At 36.4% G+C, this 8,159-nt stretch overlaps 1 pseudogene across 1 annotated transcript; it reads right to left on the reverse strand.

The window, feature by feature from the left end:
- Positions 1–6,167: 6,167 nt before the first annotated feature.
- On the reverse strand, positions 6,168–7,099 carry LOC309857005 (small ribosomal subunit protein uS5 pseudogene; annotated as a pseudogene). The gene has a single exon. The product of its transcript is annotated as a small ribosomal subunit protein uS5 pseudogene (transcript).
- Between the last annotated feature and the right edge of the window lie 1,060 nt (positions 7,100–8,159).

Below are 8,159 nucleotides of genomic sequence, written 5' to 3' on the forward strand. Positions count from 1 at the left end.
ATTTACAAATATGTCGATTTTTTTCAATAAAGCTGGAAAAAACTTTTTGTAGAATTAATCTATTTTTCAAAAAATGAAGTAAGGCAGTAGAAACTGCAACTAACTCTGAAATAATAGAATATAAAATCCATTTTTGTTATATACACTGTGACAAAAACTATTACTTAGTTTACAATGGAGGAGTACTTATGAAGCATGAAGGATGGTCTATAAAAAAGGCTGAAAGAGCTCAGTTTTAAGGTTTAAATTTAATATCTTCTTTTGAAATACTAAACTGACCACCCAGTGTTCCAAACATCAATGTCTTAACTGCATGAATTTATTTCATACAACTCTATAATCTAGTTTCATAAGAAAGCAGCATGCAAAGTTTGAATAAGACAGACTTGCTTAAGTTTCTTTATGTTCAACAGTAAAGGATACCTCCTTAAAAACAAATAGAAGAAAAATCAGCATATTTATTATGATAATTATTATTCATAAGGAGATTCATATTGAATTAGGGAATATATATCCTCAGAGGGGGTAAAGTAAAATGAAATTTATGTTGGTAAATGTGTCTAATAATAGTCAATACAATGCCTCAATATAAATGAATATTACCATTTTGAACAATTTAATTACTATTACTAGAATTATTATAAGTATAAAAATAGCTATCATTTTAGCATGGAATATGAGACTCTCATGCTCCATGCTTCATCACATCCACACAACAACGCTGCATAATAAGTATTATCATCACCATTTCATGGGTGAAAAAACTGAGGCTAACACATTTAGATAACTGGTTTATGATTACATGGGTAGCAAAAATGCATCACACTAATTTAGGCTTTATGATTTCAGAATTGTACTCTTTCCACTGCACATTCTATTACTCTGTAAATACTTGGCCTGTTTTCATTTGGTTCTTTAATTTTATTCATGTGGTGATGGCTTAAAGCTTCCTTTAAAGGAAGCTTAAAAATTTCATTTAACCAAAAGCTCCCAAGAATTAAAAATGCCACGGATCTAATGTAGACATGGATATCATTAGTTAATGGGTAACTATATATTTTCCACCCTAGTGAGATAACAATCAGAGTATTTTTCTAAGTTTTAGTCTCTCAGTGTTAAAAAGGACTTTGTTAAAATAGAAATATTTAGACAAAGGTGATCAAAAGTCTGAATCAGGTCACCTTAAGGTAAATATTAGGAACCTGAGGAAACAAATGGAGATTTGAACACTGAGCTATGATATAATGAATGGTTTCAAGTATTTAGTAGAGTATAGAAAAGCCCTTTAAAGCCTGGTCTTAGCCTAGCATTGCAGCTTCTGGGATATCTGTCTATCTATCATCTATCTATCTAGATATAAATTTGAAAACTTTTTTAACTTAAAGATTTTGAGAAATAGAACATAATCAGCACCATAGAAGATCTGTTTCTGATAACAACCTAGCCCCTCCTCCCAGTTTGTTAATATTCTCTCTTATTTAATGTAACATTGTGCAAATAGACCACTACTGAACTGCCGTTATGAATGAAATAGCTATAATCATCTGTTTGCATATCCTGGTGAAAATATTCATTTAGTTCCATGTTGTATTTCTAGGAATGGACCAAATTTTTATTTTTATTTTTAAGTTTTCTAAATATTGTCCAACTTACCTCAAATGTTTTCACTATGGGCACTTTCATTCTTTCACATTCTTGCAAGGCAATTTTACTGTTGCCCAATATGGTAAGTGTGTAATAGTATGTCATTTTAGGTTTTAATTTATTTTTAATTTAATTTAATTTAATTCCAGATTCATAATAAAGATAAACAGTTTTTATATATGAGTGGCCATTTGGATTACCCTTTCTGTAAAGTACATGCTCAAATCTTTTTTTTTTTTTTAACTTTTTATTTTTTATAAACATATATTTTTATCCCCAGGGGTACAGGTCTGTGAATCACCAGGTTTACACACTTCACAGCACTCACGAAAGCACATACCCTCCCAAATGTCCATAATCCCACCCCCTTCTCCCAAACCCCCTCCCCCCAGCAACCCTCAGTTTGTTTTGTGAGATTAAGAGTCACTTATGGTTTGTCTCCCTCCCAATCCCATCTTGTTTCATTTATTCTTCTCCTACCCACTAAAGCCCCCATGTTGCATCACCACTTCCTCATATCAGGGAGATCATATGATAGTTGTCTTTCTCTGCTTGACTTATTTCGCTAAGCATGATACGCTCTAGTTCCATCCATGTTGTCGCAAATGGCAAGATTTCATTTCTTTTGATATCTTAACACTGTGTCATACTGACTTCTTTAATAGTAGATTTTCTGAATGAACTTTTAGCTGTGTAGGTCTTCTCTATTTTATTTTGAACTTGTTTTCATTTCAAAATCTTTATATTTATTTTCATAATCTGCTTTTATTTTTCTTTGTCTATTATCTATCTATCTATCTATCTATTTATTTGCAAGCAAGAGAGAGTGAGCAAGTGAGAGTGCAGGGAGGGATAGAAAAAGAAGGGAAAAGAATCTTAAGGAGGCTCCAGGCTCAGCACAGAGCCCAACTCTGGGCTCTATTTCACAACCATGACATCATGACCTGAGACAAATTGAAAGAGATAAAATAAAATTAAGGTGTTAAAAAAAAAGGAAAAAGAATTGGAGGTTTAATTAAGTGAGCCACCCAGGCACCCCTGTGGTATCTTAAATTAGCTGTCATATCTTTAAAGTTCTAGAGTATCCATTTGGTTCATTTATAAAACCTTTCTCAATATCATTTTTAGTGTCAGTTTTTTGTTCAATTTGCTTCCCCTTTCATTTCTTTGAGCAGAGTAATCAAGCCATTTTACAATCTTTATTGATCATTTTAACATCATACTTAATCCCATTTTGTCTATCAAATCTTGTTAATGGTTTTTCTTTGTGTGCTTTGTTACATTTTGCTATGTTCAAGACATTATATTTGAAACTCTTATTGAGTAGGGATAATTAAGAGCTATAATAACGGTATGGTCCTCCTTGGTAGGATTTTCTCTTATATCTGAGACTCTACAAGACAATCATACTCCAAATTCAGTGATTGGCTTTCTCAGTTTACACAGAAGGCAAGGTAGGCTATAGTCTTATTTCTGCTTCTCCTTGTGCTTTGGGGATCTCAAGTTAAATTTGGGTTGTACCAAAGTCCTCAAATTTGATTGCTGCTGGATTTGTTTCTCTAGTATCAAGAGTCTATTAACAACACAGCTCAGTGTGTTTTAGCAGTTTCAAATGCTCTCATAGCTAAAATGGCTTCAGGGCATATATCTCTAGGCTCTCATTGTATTTCGTATTTTGGCCCAGTAATCCCTCACTTATTTTTATAATCATTCTGATATTTTTAACTTTAAAAGCTATTTTGTCTGGATTTTTAGTTGTCTTAAGTAGGAGTTTTTAGATCACCATTACTAGAAGCAACAACAAATATACATGAAAATATCTGCAGTAGTTTATCACATCTTTATGGCTTTGAACTTCCATAAGCTGAGGCATCCTTCTCTAATCACTTAGGCAAACTCCAATTTACCCTTTAATACAACCCAAGAATTGCTTCATTTAAGAACATGTTCAGGGATGACTCTTCCCCACTGTTCTTACCAACATTCCCACACACTCTTTGCTACCCAAAGGTTGTTTATGAACTTTCGTTAGGTATATCAGCGTGACCAGAATTTTGCTCTATTGTATTTTTGTCCTTTAGAGCTTTAATTAAATATGAATTCCATAGAAAGTCTGTCCCTTTTCTTTCAAACCTGGGTTAGTTATTTCTTCTCATTCTTTGTCAGAAGTTACTTTATTAGAGAAACTTATAGCTCTATTGTGACTTTGGAGCCTTTAGAGTTTTTCGACTGGAAAAATCACCCATCCCTGAGATTTTTACGCAGCTTCCTAGCTGATATTATTCAGAAATCTGTTCAAAACAGACTTTTTCAGGGAGGCCCTTTCGGACCACTCAGTTAAAAAACCTCTTCTCAATCACTGCTCTTTTTAAAATGTGCTTATTTAGTTCAAATATGCATCTCTATTAACGAAAAAGCAGTACGATTTTTTTTTTAAAGTTGGCTTACCTATTATCTATCTCTCCCATTAAAATGATTCCTCTGGCCTGGGGTTTTGTTGTGCTCATTTTAGACCAGGCACTCAATAAATTGTCTCTGAATGATTGAATTGTTTGACTCCCTTGCTAGATTCTCAACTTCATGAGGCCAAGGATTGTTCTATTCAGTCCTTCTTTATCCTCAATGTCTGTTATATTGCAGTCACTTACGTGACTAATGGGAAAAATCACAGAAAGAAAGAGTTAAAACTACAGAAAAACCCTGTAGGTTCAATAACACAAAGCTTTCTAAAATTATTTAGCCCAGGAATTGAATACTGGCTGCACTTTTGATTTTTTTTAAATGGTATTGAATTTAATTTAAATGGAAATACTGGAATGGTAGAATAATAAAAAAATTATAAAAGCAACTTGCTCCTTAAAGTAAGAATTATATAGGGCATCTCTTCTAGAAGCAAAATTTTCAAATGTCAAACATCTGAAAGCATAGAAGGAGAAGTAAGAGTGTGAATTGTACTTCAATGCTCTTTTCTTTATATTCAGCAAACAGCTTCATTCACACACCTTTCCAATTTTTTCAACTCTTTTGACAAAGCCTTCAGAGGAGTTACTGCTGATGACAACCATCACAGCCTAACAGGAGAAATTTTATAAAGAAAAATAATAGCATGTTTTTCCCAAATTGTTAAGGATATGGTGAAGCTCTGTCGGATTCAAAGGAGGAATGTGCAATTCCATGCTATATATAATAATAACTTGTTTTAATAGTGGCTTTGCAATTTTTCAGATATATCCATTTACTGAAACCACTATCAAATAAACAAAAACAAACAAATGAACAGGGGTTCGAGACAGAAATTATCTAATCTAAAAATAGCACATGTTCACAGAATACACAACACATATCCCAAGTACTACTATAGGCTTCAAGTAATAGTCAAAACAATAGTAAAAATGATTCAGACCACACCAGTCAAATCATAAATGGGACCTTAACTGTAAATCCTTATCTTTAGATCAAAGCGGGTAATTGGGGGCTGAAGATACATTATAGAACTAATATGTTATAGAACTCCTCTGAAATGAGTCATTTATTCCATCACTTTTCCTGCACAGCTGCTGACCCATGTTTTGGTTCCTGGAAATAGCTGCTACCCTGTCATACTTCTTAAAAGCACATATATTGATAACTCTACTCATTCCTCCATTCCTCTGTGACTGTCACTGTGTTAAAATGTGGAGTCAGCTGACTCACTTGTGATGGTAATAAAGTAGACGAGTTTGCAAAGTATTTTGTTATTTCTAAAAATGCAAAAACCAAATTACATTGAAATCATAAGGGGTGTTTCAGGGAGAGCTGTAGGATGTGGTTTCTTGTGTAATCCACAGAGATTAGCTCCAACACATATTTAAACTCTCCTCTAGGAGCAACCTTAGTGGTAAAGCAAGAAGATAAACAGATGTAAACACACCCTGGCACAAAATTATCACTTATGTTTGGCTTCCTAGTCTCCTCGTGTTACTTATTTATCTTAACTTCTCTCTGAAATCAGGGAACACAGAATCTCAATCAGTTGACATTTTTCTACTGAATTACCCAATAGTCTGATCATACCCCAAGACTTTTTTAAATTATTTCACTCATAATCCCAAATCTGCTTTGCTTCCTCATCTTAGTACACTGTAATTTGATTTCAAAATGAGGACAGTTGTCAGTAATGCCACATTCATTCATCTATTTTACAATTCCATGTGCTTATAACTATGAAGATATGTTAATAACATCCATTCCAATAAGCCACCCTAAATTTATTATCATGAAACAAGACCTCAAGAAAGAGAATTCAAAATCATCCATGTATTTGCAACTTATTGCAATAAAGCCTTTATCAATAGACTTCCCTGTGCACATGGTGGTCAAATTGCTGGTGAAAACCAGCCAGATCTATTACAAGCTTTCTCATGGCTTCTAGGTAACCCAAGTGAGCCTTTATTGATACTGGGAAGGGATAAAGCAGGGAAGGGATAAACAGTGCTATAAGATTTGGCTAGACAAAAGTAATGACTCTCATTACAAAGTGAGTATTTTTTTTTCAAGCTTTAGTTCAGTTTATTTTTCTTGTATAAAACTATGTAGTAGCCACAGCTGGAGCCTGGGTCCTCTGAACAGAGACTCTGGTGTGGGTCTTCACAAGATGGTCCGTGAACTCCTGATAGGGAGACTTGGTGAACACAGTCTCCTTCCAGAGATCAGGGGTGAGATAGCTGTAGGTCTTGGAGATGGCATCGAAAGTAGCCTTGGCAAAGTTCCCTAGGGTGGCAGTGCAGCCCCTGGCCGAGGTGTAGCAGTCGTCAATACCAGCCATCATCAGCAGTTTCTTGGGCACAGGGGCCGAGACAATGCCAGTGCCTCTGGGGGCGGGGATGAGACGCACCAGCACAGAGCCACAGCGGCCAGTCACCTTGCACGGGACAGTGTGGGGCTTGCCGATCTTGTTCCCCCAGTAGCCTCGCCGCACAGGGACAATGGAAAGCTTCGCCAGAATGATGGCTCCGCGGATGGCAGTGGCTACCTCCTTGGAACACTTGACACCCAAACCGACGTGTCCATTGTAATCTCCGATGGCGACAAATGCTTTGAACCTGGTCCGCTGGCCCGCGCGCGTCTGCTTCTGCACAGGCATGATCTTCAAAACCTCGTCCTTGAGGGAGGCTCCCAGGAAGAAGTCGATGATCTCAGATTCCTTGATGGGCAGGGAGAAGAGATAGATCTCCTCCAGGGACTTGATCTTCTTGTCTTTGACCAGGCGGCCCAGCTTGGTGACGGGGATCCACTCCTTGTCCGCGGCCTTGCCCCCGCGAGCTCCGCGGCCTCGGCCCTGGCCCCGACCACGGCCCCGGCCCCGGCCCCGGCCCCAGATGCCGCTGCCGAAGCCACCGCGGAAACCGCCGCGGCCTCCCATTCCAGGGCCCCCGGGCCCTCCGGGCCCTCCCGCAGCACCGGCGTCATCTGCCATTTGGTGTTCTCTCGGAGAGGAAACAAAGTGAGTATTTTAAAGCAAAAGAGCCTGTTGGGAATATTGTTTTATAAAATAGTGGTTTTTTTTATTAACTTTTTAAAATTCAATTAGGTAACATATAGTGTACCAATAGTTTCAAATGTAGATTTCAGTTATTCATCCATAGCATATAATAGCTAATGCTCAGTACTTACTGTTATAGCTTCTTGAAAGCAGAATTTTAACCCACTGAGCCACCCAGGCGCCCTTGAAAGCAGAATTTTAGATCACATTTTCTGATTACTTCCATGTCGTACAACACTTTCCTGCTAGCAACCTTCAAAACATACTGTTTGTTAGAGGAATTTCTTTAATAATAAATAAATAGGAATTCATTTAAATTTATAAATATATAAAATAAATAGGAATTTATTTAAATTTATTTAAATATTACACACTGTTTCATTGTTCATAAATAAGGTGATGATATTATAGCCATTAGTTGGTAGCACTGATATATCACTATCTTTTTACTTCTCAGTGCATTCTCTTTACACAAATAGATATATATTTTAAAAAATGTGAATCTGTGGCAAACTTGTAAAAAAACCCTATACAGTAAAGTTTATCATTTTAAGTAATCTCAATTATCTTCCTCAATTGTGATAGTATATCCTTCTATCTAGGCCAGATATTGTATGAGGGATTTGAAGAGACATACTTTTCTAAATTTCACTTTTCTCATCTGCAAAATGCTTATCATGATCCTACAAAAAAATACACTTATAATTTTTTGATGAAAATTTATTTATTTATTTTAAGATTTTATTTCTTTATCAGAGAGAGTGGGCGAGAGAGCAAGCACAGGCAGACAGAATGGCAGGCAGAGGTAGAGGGAGAAGCAGGCTCCGGCCGAGCAAGGAGCCAGATGCGGGACTCGATCCCAGGATGCTGGGATCATGACCTGAGCCAAAGGCAGCTGCTTAACCAACTGAGCCACCCAGGCGTCCCTTTTGATGAAAATTTAATCTGTATAAACAATATATTTGTTGTAATGCGTGGTTCATGGAAAACATCT

The sequence above is a fragment of the Mustela nivalis genome (assembly GCF_964662115.1).
Source record: "Mustela nivalis genome assembly, contig: HAP1_SCAFFOLD_158, whole genome shotgun sequence".
NCBI classification, from domain to species: domain Eukaryota; kingdom Metazoa; phylum Chordata; class Mammalia; order Carnivora; family Mustelidae; genus Mustela; species Mustela nivalis.